The sequence below is a fragment of the Patagioenas fasciata genome, chromosome 1, assembly GCF_037038585.1.
Source record: "Patagioenas fasciata isolate bPatFas1 chromosome 1, bPatFas1.hap1, whole genome shotgun sequence".
Taxonomy (NCBI): Eukaryota; Metazoa; Chordata; class Aves; order Columbiformes; family Columbidae; genus Patagioenas; species Patagioenas fasciata.
In genome coordinates this window covers 10,273,712-10,288,561 of record NC_092520.1, presented here as the reverse complement: position 1 = coordinate 10,288,561, position 14,850 = coordinate 10,273,712, and the positions used below count along the sequence as shown (strand labels likewise).

At 36.0% G+C, this 14,850-nt stretch overlaps 1 protein-coding gene across 5 annotated transcripts in view; it reads left to right on the top strand.

Moving 5' to 3' along the window:
* Positions 1-14,850, top strand: part of GRM5 (glutamate metabotropic receptor 5) — a 264,073-nt gene that overhangs the window by 118,122 nt on the left and 131,101 nt on the right. The window lies entirely within an intron of this gene.

Below are 14,850 nucleotides of genomic sequence, written 5' to 3'. Positions count from 1 at the left end.
GTATAGGCACTCCTTTCTCTTATGAGGATCTCAGTGATATCAGTAGTTCCTTCCCTAACTACCAAAGGGGGAATGAAAAGCTCACTCAGATGTGTTCACCAAGCAGGAGAAGACCCTGGGCTAGGAAGAAGAGAAGTAAAAGACACTGATGTAAACCTGCTGGGATTTTTATATTTGTCACATATTCATCCAGCGGGCACTGAATGAGAAAAATGGCATCTTGACCACAAAATGGTGCATACCAGGAGTCAGCTGATGTGGCCTCCTGCCTTTCCAGAGCTGGATGATCTGATGCTGTCCCAAGCATGAAGTGTACAGTAACATGTGAGCCCATTAGTCATTTTCTCTGTATTATGGCAAATGTGCCTACTCTTCCTTTCAAATATATTATAAGCTCTTCCATGGATTATCTTGATCATTTTCTGGACTGCCACCCAAAGTGACCACTGCCCTCAGGATGAGATTTATCTAAACATGTTTAAATGTCTAGAATTTAAATACTTATACGTGGGTCAATCATCACAGTTCCCTCTATAGTTAATGGAGGAGAACAGGACCTTCTTAGGTCACTTGCACGTAATGTGGACATTTAAAGTAGCTCAGAGAAATCATGTTCTAGAAAAGGGCTTGTACAAAGACTTTCTTGATGACTAGCTTTGGTGGAAAAGCCTACTTGCCAGCCCTTTACAATAAAATGGAGCAAATGTCACATTCACCATATCTAGCTGAATGTGGTGCCACATGACATTTGCTATCTTCTTTTATCCTAAACACAAGAAGTTGTAAATTCTCTGCAGCAACACCCAAATTTAGAAGAACATAAGCATAATTTCCAAAAGACATGTTAGCCCTTAACTCCTCCAGAATCCAAACCATACTTAGTTTTGTATGGGATTTGTTTACGCACAGCAGTGATAAATTTAGCTCTATGACATGTTTTTACAAATAAGGACTTCAGGAACTGGTGATTGTGAATAAGAATGGAGCAATGCAGCTTAGCTCTTCAAAAAAAACAAGGTCTAGAGAGACCTGACTTTGCTTTTTTTCAGTGAAAAATACCTGTTTCTAGCTGCAGTGGGAGTTGTCTTGCCCAATTATAAGAAAGTTGTTATTCAGTGTATGACTTCCATTCAGTAAATTGAAAGGGAAAACTTTTCTCATAAGTTTAAACTGTAAACTGTTTGAAGTTATAACAAAAATCCTTAACTCTACCAGACCAATTTATGTGTATTCATGCCTGTTTGAGGAGTATACAACTTATTTGTGAAAAATGTAGCATGAACTGCAAGTGTTTACAGAGAAATAAAAAGAGAAGTGTAGCAAATTTTTTTTTCTATCCTTTCTATTTATCAACAGAGGTTTCAAGGTAATGGTTGAGAAGTGGCTACTCAGACATAGCCTACTCAGCCAGTACCTACTGGGGACAGATGTAAACTAATTGCAACCTAACCAGAGCATTCTTATGCTCTGTACAAGACAGTTGAGGACAGCTGGAGTGATGTAGTCTATCTACATCTGGCTCTGCACTTCAGAGATCCCAAGGATCTAAGGGCCTCCCACCTCCCTTCAATAGATTTGTGTCAGATTTGATATTAAAACCATCTATAAGCTGGAAATGAAACACCTAGTTTTGCCTACTGAGGATTTGTTTGGCACTGAGTCATGCCTAGACAGGAGAGAGGACGGTTTTATGTCTCTGCAGTGCAGCAAGACTCATGTGCAGAGTGTGGGATGTTGTGGAGAGGTTATATTCCAGAAAAATGTTCTGCTGTGAGATAATCTCTAGGCTTCACAGCAGAGGGGAAAGAAGAAAGCAAAAGAAAAAGCATGAAACTCACAGGAAGGCTTCTTCACATAGATAGGATGCAAGTCAATAATGTCATTGTCCATGGATGGTCTGAGCTCCTGCAGGGCTTTAAAGCTCTGCTTTCCAGAACCTTGATATGCCATGTGCTCTCTTGGTTTCAAGTCTTTGTCTCTGTTGGCTATGAATATTTAAGCTTTAGTTCAAAGATAGGCGTGTTGGTTGATTCTAGGGAGAACAGCCTAAGGCACTGACCTGGGACGGATGTCACAAGAGGACAAAACCCAATCTTACAAGCAGATTATGTTGGGGACTTTTTTTGTACATCATTTATATAGAGTGGAAAAGGCATTTAGCAAGATTTTGAAAAGAACAGATTCTTCAGAGCACTCAAAGGGGAAAGAGCTACCTCTGAAATAAAAGAAGGTTCATGCAACTAATTTATTTTGTGAAGCTATGAAGGAAAATGGACTAGGATAAGACTTATACTTCCAGTCATGCTTTGATCCTGGAGTTGCTCTGGGCTGCCCATTCAACTGAGAAGGTTATAAAAGGATACTCCAAGTGTAAAGAGAGTGCCTGTCACTAGAATGCTCACATGGAAAAATTAATCTAGAAATGTTTACTTATTTGTTACCCTATAAATGCTTTCTGTTTCCCCCTTGTTCTGTAAAGTGGGGAACTATTTTATTTCCAAATGCACAGAAAGCACCAACGTCCCAAACCCACACAACATCTTTATGGAAAACAACAAGTGATCAACATTTCCATTTTCTCTTAAATTTTGTGTTGCTTTTCTAATTTGAGTTTACTCCTAATATTTCCAATGTGAAGCACTGCAAAAATACTGAGACTTTTGGAAGCTATGGATTCTTCATAGCACCTGTTTTACGCTCAGCTAAACAGAAAATTGAATGGCCAAGGAGAGTGAATATCAAATAAATCACCTCTAGAGCCCCAAGGGGAAGAGAAAAGATATCCTTCAATAAACATTCCACTCTTAACGTACTATGCAGCTCCTGAAATTGCATTGCCTGTCTGTAACAGAGATGAAAGATGGCAAGTCATTAGTGATTGTAGCATTCCAGAGCTTTTGGATCCATGGAAAACATTTTAAATGCTCAGCAAATATTTACCTCATGCACCTTGAGGAATTGGACTTAACCTCAAATAAAAAGGTGAGTGTGCTTTCAAGTATGAAAAAGGGTTATTTTAACCTAACCTTAACTAACTTAATCAAGATATGGACACCAGTCTTCATCTGTTTGTCCTTATTGCTTCTGTCATCCACAGGTCATATATCAGGAGATATCCTTAACGATGATATTTATTAGAGAATAAATAACACATTCACATAACAGAATAAATTTGGAACACATTCAGAAAGAGATAGGGAGTATTAATTTTGTACATAAAAACAATTAGGTTGTAGGTGATTTTCAGTTGTTCCGCATTTTACATAATAATCAGCCCAAATAGCTGAAATTTTCTTTCATGTGGTATCATGCGGTATGTACACCTTCATTGTGCTTCTCTGGATAAAAGCTCTGTGATAATTCCCTCTAGTGATAATTTTATCTGATGCCTTTCATCTACAATGATTCCAAAATATCCCTCAGAATAAATATATATTTTAATACCAGGTCAAATGATTTTTATAATACAATGAAATGATTAGCCATAACTGAAATTGACTGAATTTTTTTTTTTTTTTTAAAATTGGTGGCGTTGTTTTATTCTTTAGCAACTAATTCTTTGGGGATGGGACTTGGGCATGGTGTTGGTGACAGCTCTGTCAAGAATTGTACCAAGATATTCTGTTTCGTGGCAGAAGAATGTCAACATACATGAATACAGGTCTTGCATGCCTCTTTACTTCCAGACAAGAGAACTGCCCCTGGTTTGTTTTATTTAATAATATAAAAGTAGTTATTGTACAAACCTGCAGAGCAAAAGCCAGAAACTTTGCAAAGGATTTGTGACTCAACATGCAAGAGATTAAAGCTTCTCCTACCTTAAGGAGAGGAGAAGGGAGCAGAGACAGGAGAGACATATAGAGATGAAATGGCTTGCTCAGTTTCTCCAGAGACAGTATTGATCTGCAAGGAATTACTGAGACTTCCATGTGCTTCATGTTCTCATGTTGTGTGCATGTTGTGTGTCAGATTTACTCTGGTATTAACTACCTTGTTTGATTAAAGAGAAGTTGATTAATATTATCTGGACTTCATTTGTATAAAATGACAAAATTGAACGCAACTAGGAAAAAAAATATATCAGAAATGGAAGTGTTTCCTTAGGCTTTAGAACTGATTCTGATTCTCAGCTGTCCAGTTGGAGAAAAATGGCTGAAATTTATCAGTCTGATTTAATCTCTGCATGGTTCTTAGACATTTATTTAGTCAAGGATTTACAGAAATAATATAAAACTATGTCTTGGTTACAATACCTGGAGAAAAGGGTAGGGAAATCTAGAACCAAAGAGCAGCCCAGAATTTCTGTGCTTACTTGAAGTGCAATCAGAATTTGACGACTATGTCCTTAAATGTCCTTGAAAGGATTAAGAATCACACACTGCATTTTCAGAATTCACTCTGTTCTGTGCTATGCAAAAGGCCATGTCTTGTGATAAAGGGAACTCTCTTGAGCATGCCACCATTGGCAAAGTATGTTCAACTGAAAGTGGAAGAGGGAAGGACACCAGATCTACCACTGTGATGATCACAAGTAGTTCAAGTGAGGCTCTGCAAGAGAGCAGAAGGCCCAGTGAAACAGCGCCCATTCTTCCCAGAACAGCACATTTATTCTCTAACTTTTATAAATCACCTCTTCTAATAAGAGATACCTGCTTAGCTTCTGAGGAGATAAATTGGAGGAAATTGTTATCGATTCTGAGTCTCACAGATGTTGCAGCAGAAGAGGCGAAATAGAAGGTAAGTAGCAGAGATGAGGATAAGTAGGGACAATAAAATCTGGAGGACCATTAGTTTCAGGAACTCCCCAGAGTAATTTAGCTGATAGAAAACTCAGCAATATATGAAGAAACCAAAAAAAGGCAACTATTGCTGAAGGAAAATTAAAGCAAGACAGATGATCTAAGGGAAATGAGTCCTTTTCAATAATTTAAAAAGAGATCTTTCATGAGACTTGTAGAAGTGTCTGTTGGATGAAGAAAGATCTCACTGCAAAGGATGTAATAATTTCCCTCCTGAAAGTATGCTTCATGGTATGGGTTAACATGCCTTTTTCTGTGTATGTACAAGTCCGACTGGCAGAGTTCTTGTGAAATAAATGAGAATATGATATTTTACAGACCTGAAATATACTCTAAAATAGTTTTTGGTTATTTTTGCTGCTTCAGGGAAAAATTAATCAGCCAAATTTCTTCTCTCTAGAATAGTTCTAAATGGATAACCTTTGACAAAATTGTGGAAGCTAAATTTAATATAAGTGTGCAGGTCTCTTCTCCAGAGAAAAAATAAGCAGATGAAATAATACTTTCAGGGTGCAATCATACAAGCCCAGGCTGCTCCCTTTAGCTTCAGTCCATAGTAAATAAGAGCCTGTTACAGACTCACCTGAATGCTGTTTCCTCTGACACAACTGTCACTCATTTATTTATCTCTCAGTTCTCTTGTTCAGGGATCAATGAGTAACCCAAGGAAGCAGCAACCATATTATACAGAATCACAGAATGTTGGGGATTGGAAGGGACCTCGAATGCACTGTAATTAGTAGCATTAAGTCAGAATCTTCATTGCCACCTAAAAGACAAAGAACTTAACAGTAGAACAAAGGTTTGCTTTTCTAGAGCTGTAAAATAGATCAGGGAAGTGAAAAGCTGTCTTCTCTCCAATGTCCAAACAGTGTCCTTAGAGGTAAAGCAGACTAGAGGGTGAAGAATAACTTTGTATTGGAAAGGATCTTTGTGGTCTTCATTTAACTGGCAGCCTTTTAGCTCAGAGACCCTCAAGGTGAGCCATAGCAGCCCTCAGCTGTGTCCTGCTGCAGACAGAAGAAGAGTGGCTGGCCAAGGAACTTTGTGTAATAACTGATAGTAGCGTCATTTTCTATCTGTGGTAGGAACCACAGAAGATTAACATAAGTTAGGACCCCACAAGCTATATTTGAGGATTTTAGGAAGGTGAGTGAGGCAAATATCTACACTGAAAGCAAATAGATCAACCTAATTTTCTTAATCATTTCTCTCTTTAATTTATTATTATATTTTTAAAAATCTATCTGACCTGTTTCTAATAAATATTGCATCTTTCAGTCCAGTTTCACAGTCACTGACATGGATAGAGGTAGTAGGAGAAGGGAGTAAAAGGCTAAGCATGTTTGGAAGAATGCCTCCATTTTGGCCTTGCAGGAATGCTGTGTGAGTGTGACACGGTGTCAAGCAAATGTCAGAGAAATTCCTAGTGCACATATTAGCAAGTGAGCACACCTTCAATTTATGTCAATAAGAGATTGTCCTGGTTTCAGCTCAGATAGACTTAATTTTCTGCACAATAGCTGGTACAGTGCCCTGGTTTGGATTTAATATGAGAATAATATTAATAACACATTGATGTTTTAGTTGTTGCCAAGTAGTCAAGGACTGTTCATCTTCTCACACTGTGCCAAATGCACAAGAAGCTAGAAGGGGTCATGGCCAGGACAGCTGATCTAAACTGACCAAAGGGATATCCCGTATCACACAATGTCATGCTCAGTACATATTTTGGAGGAAGAAGAAAGAAGGTAGGATGTTCAGAGTGATGACGTTTGTCTTCCCAAGTAACCGTTACATGTAAACTCAAAGCCAGCTCCATATTATCAACAGCCCATACTTGCACTTCTGCATGAAATCAAGTCAGTGGCATTGCTGGCAAATTGCGTCCATTCGTGGGTGCAACTCTCTTCTCCCACAAGAAATATGTGCTTCTGATTTTAATTTTTAACTTTAAAGCTCTACTCTATCAAACAGCTTATTAAAACTCAGAATGTGAGAAGTCTACGGGTGGCTCACTTAGGATCATTCTCTTTAAATATGTCTTCTGGGAGTGATAGGCAATGCCCACAGAGAATTTTGTGACGTGAGGCTATTTGGAGGATGAAAGAGACTCTTCCAAGTCTAAGAAAATGGATTAAAAATAGTATTGGAATAATTAAAAGATTTTCTATTTAAGCTTGAGGAAATATGAGATGCTTTTTTCTCAAAAACATGAATTCAAGAAGTGAAAAGAAACAAAGATCTTAAATTTCAGCATTGTCATTCCACCATTCTGAGTAGGCTACGTGATAAAAGGCAACTATTTAAAACATTAAAACTGAGCCTGTGATCCAGTATATATTGCTAGAAAGATTTAAAGGTATTCATAACAGGATGAAAGTTAGTATTATCCTTGAGATTTTCTAATCTTTAGAACAACCATAGACTTTTGTTTAACAAAGTTAAGTGAGCCTAAAATGATCTCCATTAAATGCTTGGTGTATGTTTGTCCGAAAAATCTCCAAACCTATTTCTGCTGCTTTAAAATTAATGTTGTAGCAAATAGAGGTTTGCTGGAAGGTACTGATTAGTGGTTAAGGTTTGTTTCTTTTCTATTATCTTTCTCTGTAGTGTGTGGGTATGTTGTTTTCCATGCTTTCTTTTTTTTCTCATTCTTTTTGTGATTTATCTGCTTCATCCCGGGCTTTACACCTAGGAACAGGGATTTACTGCACACACACAAACCACACACGTCTGGATACAGAGATGGTATTTGTGAGAAGGGAAGACCCAGGAGTTTGTAGCTCCATGTTACCATATCCTGATAAAGAGCATCTGTTCCAGGTCATGTGCTCCAGGAACAGTCTCTTCTCTCAACAAATCTGCCATCAATTCTATTCACATCTTACAGAGGTCCTGTGTGTAGATAAACAGGAGAAAAGTGTGTGGCAGATAAAGGTAAAAATATACTTGATCACTAGGACTGTATTCATTTAATTGTCCTGGCTTTGTGGCTATAGTTACACGTGCTCCATTTCTCAGTTAGAGAAGGAGAGTGGGAAACAGAAAGGAGGAGAGATGGTTTATCTAACTCCACATCTGAGACGATTTGAGAGTACTTAAAATACTCTGAAGATCTGAACATAAAAACATTACCCATGCAAAAGAGGTTTATACCAAGGAACCCATTTCACTAACACTGCTGAGTGATTATGGAAGAATCTCACGTGGACTAATGAAAATTTCTGATTTGTAAACTTGTGGTGTAATTCATTTTTCTATCACTCTATTAAAATGACAAAGTAGCACACACAGCAGCGCATTTTCCACTCACTATTGCTGAATTGATAGTTTCTAGTGAAGCTGTTGTGTCTCCAGAGGTTAAGGCTGAAGGCAACTGATAACGTGGCTGAAATACCAAAGCTTGCTAAACCTCATTCTGGTGGAATTCAGTTCACTACTGCCTTGAAAAGACATAATAAATCTTGGCAAGAAGATTCTGCTTTCAGGAGGAGCAGATAAAAATGCCTTGTACTATTTCAAGGAATAAGGCTCAAGCTGAATTCTGTTGATCTTTTTACTATTAATTAGAAACATTGTAATAACAGAACAGATTAAATTAACAGTATTTTAATTAGGAAGGCAAAGTTAATAAAATAAAATCTATATTTACTAAGGGGCCATATCCTTCAGCCTTCATTCGTGTTGACTCCTTTGTGAAGGAATCAGAGACTGGCTGAATCATAATGAGTAAGTCATCTCTGTCTTGGGAAAACATATACTTATAAAACATGGTGATTTAATACAATTTAACTAGTATACTGTTAAACATTCTTTGTCTCTAAGTGCTGATACGCACAAATCAATTTTAATGTTGGATACTGACCCTTTTCAATCATGATTGGCTCAGATGATTTTTAATATAGTTCTATCAACACATACCGAAAGGAAAATTATTATTTGTATCTTAGCAGTTAAAACAAGTAAGTTAAATATGTTTCTGTTTTCCAAACTATGCGTGTGTTTAAAAGGTTTCAGGGTATGGCTAAATCAGTTTACTTTTCATAGCCAAATGTGCATCACCGGGAGGTTGTCTGAGTAACAAACAGTGTATATTAACCACCTAAGCCCTGATTTTACCTGAGCATTTCTGACATGATGACAATTTTACTGTAATGTATTGTCAACTCACCAATATCTTGAGGAGAGTGACTGTCACAAAATGTAGGGCTTGTTGTTAGCTGTACACTTAGTACAGATTTTGAGGGGTTTAAGCAAAAGTAATATACTAAAATGTGTAATTTAATTGCTTGCTCTGACCACAGATATTTGTATAGACATTTAAAAACTCCTGCATAGAAGTGAATGTCCAGAAATGAAAACACTAACTGCACGTTGTTCATCTGGTTTTGTCGATAACTGGTTAGTTGAAATTGTCTTATACAGACAGTAAAGAATATAGTTAGACTTTTTCTTTAAAAAATATACTACAGACAGACCTGCTTCTGAAGCTGTTATCTCTTAGCTGAAACTTGAGAAGGTTTACATATTTTTTTCCTTTTTGCTGTAAGCTATATAACTGATGTTATAGTGATGATAAAAAAAATAGATAGCTTAATTACTTATACAGCAATTTCTCTGACAGGAATCTAATTACTTCTTGCTGCTCCATAAGTTCTTGTCATGGGGGATCTCCCAGTACAAGGGCTTGGGTAAAGGTAATTAGTGTTTTATAATAATCTCCCCCCCCATTATTTTACACTACTTTGAACTTAATATGCCAATTTCATCTACTGACAGCCAGAAGCTCTGTGACAATTTGTTATTTCATTCTGGTTGTACTCTTGTAGCCAGAAGACTAAATGATTCATACTCCACCAAGCATTAACTCCTCTCTCCCAGCTGAAAACAATAGAGCCAAAGAAGCACCCTGGGAACAACAGCAGCAACAAACAGCAGCAGGTACTACAGGGTCTGCAATTTGTCAAACTACAATAATTCAGTTGAGAAGTACAGAAAGTCACACCCACAGGAAAGCTGCCAAGGTGTTTCTAACTGATCAGCATAAAACACAGTCCCAGGAATCCACTCAGCGACAGCCTATAGATCCAACGCATTGAAACCATTGCTATTTTCTGAGTCTTTCTTATAGAAGACATTTCTCAAATAATGATGCTCGTCTTGAGCTCAGGATGCATCCCAGAGAAAGCTCCTTCTGTTCTCTAAGATGGATATTTGTTTAAATATCTTTGGTCACACCTGTCAGAGAAAATGACTTATTTCTCTTCAAAATAAAGTGGTAATGGTTTTACATCATGATTTCATTCTTAATTTGTATAGATTTTTATCTGGACATTTTGTCACAATGATGGACAAGAGTAAGACTGATCTCACCTAAGGCCAGTGCTAAATTGCTATCAGCTAACTTAATTAGCCAGGGGAGAGGTACAGGAATGTACACAAGGTGATTCAGATCTTCAGTAAGGTGAAATTTCCTCTGCTGTCCCCAGTAAAGGTGATCTGGGGTGAAAACATCCAAGCATCTGTCATGTGCTGAGAACCAGGCAAAAAACCTTGACCAACAAATATCTCCCTCTCTCATGCTACCTCTCCTTATTAAGATGGTATACCAGCTTTTTGGGAAAAGAGGGGTGCCATTGTTCCTCAAATGCCTGTACAGATGTGAAATGTTTCCTTGGGTCCAGGTTTAATGGATGCCCATTCTTCAAAAGTGGGAGAGATCTATAGAGGGAGTCTACTCAAGGGAAGGAACTTACATTCAAGAAAGAGAATTCTTCACCTTGGATCCTTTTTTTCCCAGAAACAGTATATTAAATTCTCATTCCTGCACCTTCTCACTGCCCCCAGAGGCAGATTCTGGCATCTTCTTCTCCCTTCTGCCTTGAAAATGAGCTGTCAGATGATAGATGTGTTAAGGGACAGCTGAGTCTACTAAACACAATCCAAATGTTTTCTCACTGACTGAGGAATGAAGAGCCTGAAAATCTTTCAAGCTTTGCAAATTCCCATCCAGGCCTATCCTGGAGGGTATAAACTTCAAAAGTTTAAACTGCTTACAATTCATGGATCTCAAAAAATAAATTTTAAGGAAGAAATTTTATTTATGGCTTTTATTTCAGCCGCAGTGGTTCTGTCTGGGGATGATACATGCTGGCATTCATAGTGATTTATGTGGCTGGAAGTTCTCAGAGACAGACCGAGGTGAATCTGGATGCAAAAAATTAAAAAACAGCTTCTAAGATTGTTCTCTGTTCCCTGTATGTAGCAGCTCTAATGGTGACCATCTCTCATAGCGCTCTTAAAACAGAATCCCCAGTCTCATGCAGTGCTAACGTTTCTAACAATTTATATGCTTATAGCAAGTGACTATTTAATATCAGAAGGAAAGTTACTTTTCAGATTAATTCTAAACTCTTACAAATTGTCTACAAGGATGTTTTTTGAGTTGCTGACTTTTGAAACTGAATTTTACAATTTTACAAGGTTGCACATGGCTTTTTTGTTTTTATAATCTGTTTCAGTAGTCAAGAACTAGGAAACTTCATTTGGAGTGTTTAAAAAAAATTTTTAAAAATAAATTTACTGATCATTAATGAAATTACTACATATTTTAGTTGAAACTTTATTACCAACAATTTTTCATTAAAATATTCACTTTAGAAAAAAAGTGCAAGATTTTATTTTGATAGAAAATAACTTTTATAAGAGAAGTCCTCAGTTTAATAAGCCTGTTCTTTCAAAGTACTGAAAAAAAATCTCCTGGAGTGGAAAAAAAAACCACAAACTTTCTGGAGTTCTGCAAATTAAATTATTTTCGGCATCACAGTTACAAAACTTTGCAACTAGAAAATTTTGCCTTTATAGGCTTTTTTTTTTGTTTGGTGAATATTAGCCTACTTTCTTGTGATTTGATTCATTATGGTTCTATCACACTGGGGATGTAGTTCTCATAGCTATCATAACAATAGCATTTAAATTGACTATCAAATCAAACACAGCAACCGTAAGCAATACCAATAAACATTTTTTTCTTTGAATGTTTTGTGTTGTGTTTTTTTTATTTTAATTTTTTTTCACCCCAATAAAAAAATAAATTCAGATGAAATGCTAAGCTTATTCTGTGCCAAACCATGAAGAACTGTAATAAGTAAAGTTTATGAATTAAGTTTCTATCCAAGAGTATTTCAGGGAGATATATGATTTCTGCAAGGTACTTTTTTTCTTGGTAGCCTATTAACAGATGGGACTTGCTTCCTATCAAGATCTACAAAATGTCTCATTCTCCTTTAAATCTCCATTGAGATATTTTTATGTTTCTTCTGAAAGCATGGAAATAGTTAGCATACTAAGAGTATCAACTATCATATTACCTCATGAAGGATTTTATGTGGCCTGTGTCTGTGAAGGTCTTAACAAGCCAGACTCCTAGACTGTCTGTGAATCTTAAGTTTTAAAGTAATATTAGTGATAGATTCTCTCACTACTCCTAATTAAGTAGTTTCCCATCTATTGTTTTCAGGCATCAAAATATTTTAGTCCATTTACTTCCTGTCTGACAGGTGAAACCTTTCTCACCTGCTTAAAAAGACATGGAGAAATTGAACATTCAGGAGAAAAAGGTAAATCAGTCATTTAAATCACAGGTTGTTCTCAGCTACTCATATAAACAACACCAAAACTCAGAGATGCTGTGTAAATCACCAGGCACAATCTGTCTTTTATTTCAGAATTAACATCTGAATTGGTTATCTTATTATATCTTCGAAAAAAATGTTCCAACAGTTTTTGGTATTTAATTAAGATAAAGTAAATGGATTTCTAAATTGAATTTTGTATCCTAGTGGATCTGGTTATTGAAAAACAATCCATTCAGTTGAAACATGTATCTTAATAAAGTTTTTTTCTTCTGCATTTGAAACACATTCTATGTTTAGTTTAATGTTGATTAAGGAAACTTCTCTGGGGCCTTGTTTTATCTTTACCTAGAACTAAATGCTGTGCAAAAAAAAAAAAAAATGCAAACCTGATTTTCCTTGGTCTTTACTTAAAGCTAGTTTTCTGAAATGAAAAATTATTTTCTGAGATAGATAGTCACATATTTTACACCACCCATTCAGCTTACCTTTCTTGTATGACATGGCCTCCAAGTAGGAGGTTAGAGAAATTAATTACTGTGCCAGATTATTACTGACTGTTTAAGAAGAATTTGTCATTCATTAATTAACAGTTCAATTTCAATGTTCTAAAAAAAATGTGTTGAGGTTATATAGCTCTGTTGCTGTAGAACATATATTTAAATTTACTATTTTGGACACACTATTTACACTGTTCATTACTGGGTTTTAGTTAACAGTTGGACTGTGATATTTTACTGTTTTGCCTCCATCCAGCTTTATGTTCAGAAACACTAACCCAGAGATAATTAAATATGCACAGTACAAAGATGCACACAGCAAAATCATTCCCTGTGTTTACAGAGTGAAAATGAACCTGAAACACTGTATTCACGAATGCAATATAGCCAATGAGAAAGCTGGAGATTTCCATAATCTATTCTTACATAGTTAAAAAACCTAGTACTCAATTTCTTCTGCGAAACTGAGTTAATTTTGGGACCTGGAACAAAAGTAATCTGAAGTGGGAAAAGACAGAAGGGAATCAAGACATATTGCAACAACATAGATTCATAAGTGAAACTGAGTTATTAAATTCTTGTCTGCAGATGTTGATTACATGCCTTTCCTCACAGCATCCACATTTTTAAGGATTGTACAGTGATACACACTATTTTCAACCTGTGCTTTGGAGACCTATGAGATTCATGGATTTCTTCAAGAAGTCCACAGAAGGTCATTATGATCAATAAACTCACTTTAGTTATGCACGCTTCTATTAAGACCCACAGAATTCTGAATAATAATAGGAACTAATATTAATTTATCTGAATAATAACGTAAAGCATTCAAAGAAAAATCTCATTTCTCTCTACATCGATCTTTCATTTCACTTATTAAAATCATTATGGAAAGCACTACGGAATTTAGAAGATCAAGTGAAGTAAGGCAGTATTTCTGAATCATATTGAAAAAAAAAAATCAAAATCTAGATCCCCTTGTATTTGATCTGACAAAATGCATTAAATAAGCAGTCAAAGTGAGCTACGTGCTTCAATAGAAAAACCAATTTGAACAGTCTCCTTTAACTGTCCTATGTGATCTGTACGAAAAAAGCTTGGAGGGTCACTTTCTGTAACAATTGGGACTTTCTAGAATGAAAAAAGTAGCAAAAGAAAAATCCACTAGGCTGAAATTAAAAAGTTATTGTAGGAATGTGTCTGTTTTGTTTTGTTTTGATTTCCCTATTTCTGATCTCCTCTCAATATTTTGAAAGCTATTTTAAAAGTTGAGATACCCACACTTATATTTTGATGAAGAGACTTGTGTTTGAAATTTTTTTCTAATATTGACATTGTATTTTCTTTTTGCAAAATATCAGTAATCTTTTGAAATTAAATCAGAAAAATGAAAATAAGGCTTTTATGCTACATCACAAGTTGAGAGGTACTGGAACATGTTGTGGGAATATTCAACTTCTCTTCTGTTTGGAAAGTGGGGAGGTTTACAAGTTTTAATGAGACAAAAAATTCCACATTCAGAAAGACCATGGACTGTGGATCCTAAGGGACAAATTTCATTGGATTAACCAGATCTTTTGTTCTAACCATTCTGAAAGTGATTTTTTTCCATTTTCTAATCCTGATAAGAGTGCTATTCTTGGATACTCGAAGCATATACATGTTGCATACTTTTTCTCACTTTTGACATTTTTCTGTGATTTTGTGTTTATATGCATCATCTCTCTGACAACTTCATCATCTGGTAAAAACAATAAGTGAAGTAATTGAGAATTATCATGGAAATCTATGTCAGATGATAAATATGCACTTTACAAATGAATATCTCATGATGAAACTAATTTAAAAACAAGCTCTTTAAAATTGTGTATTTTCTTATGGCAGCTGAATTTCTGGCATGCCAAGCTTCAAGTA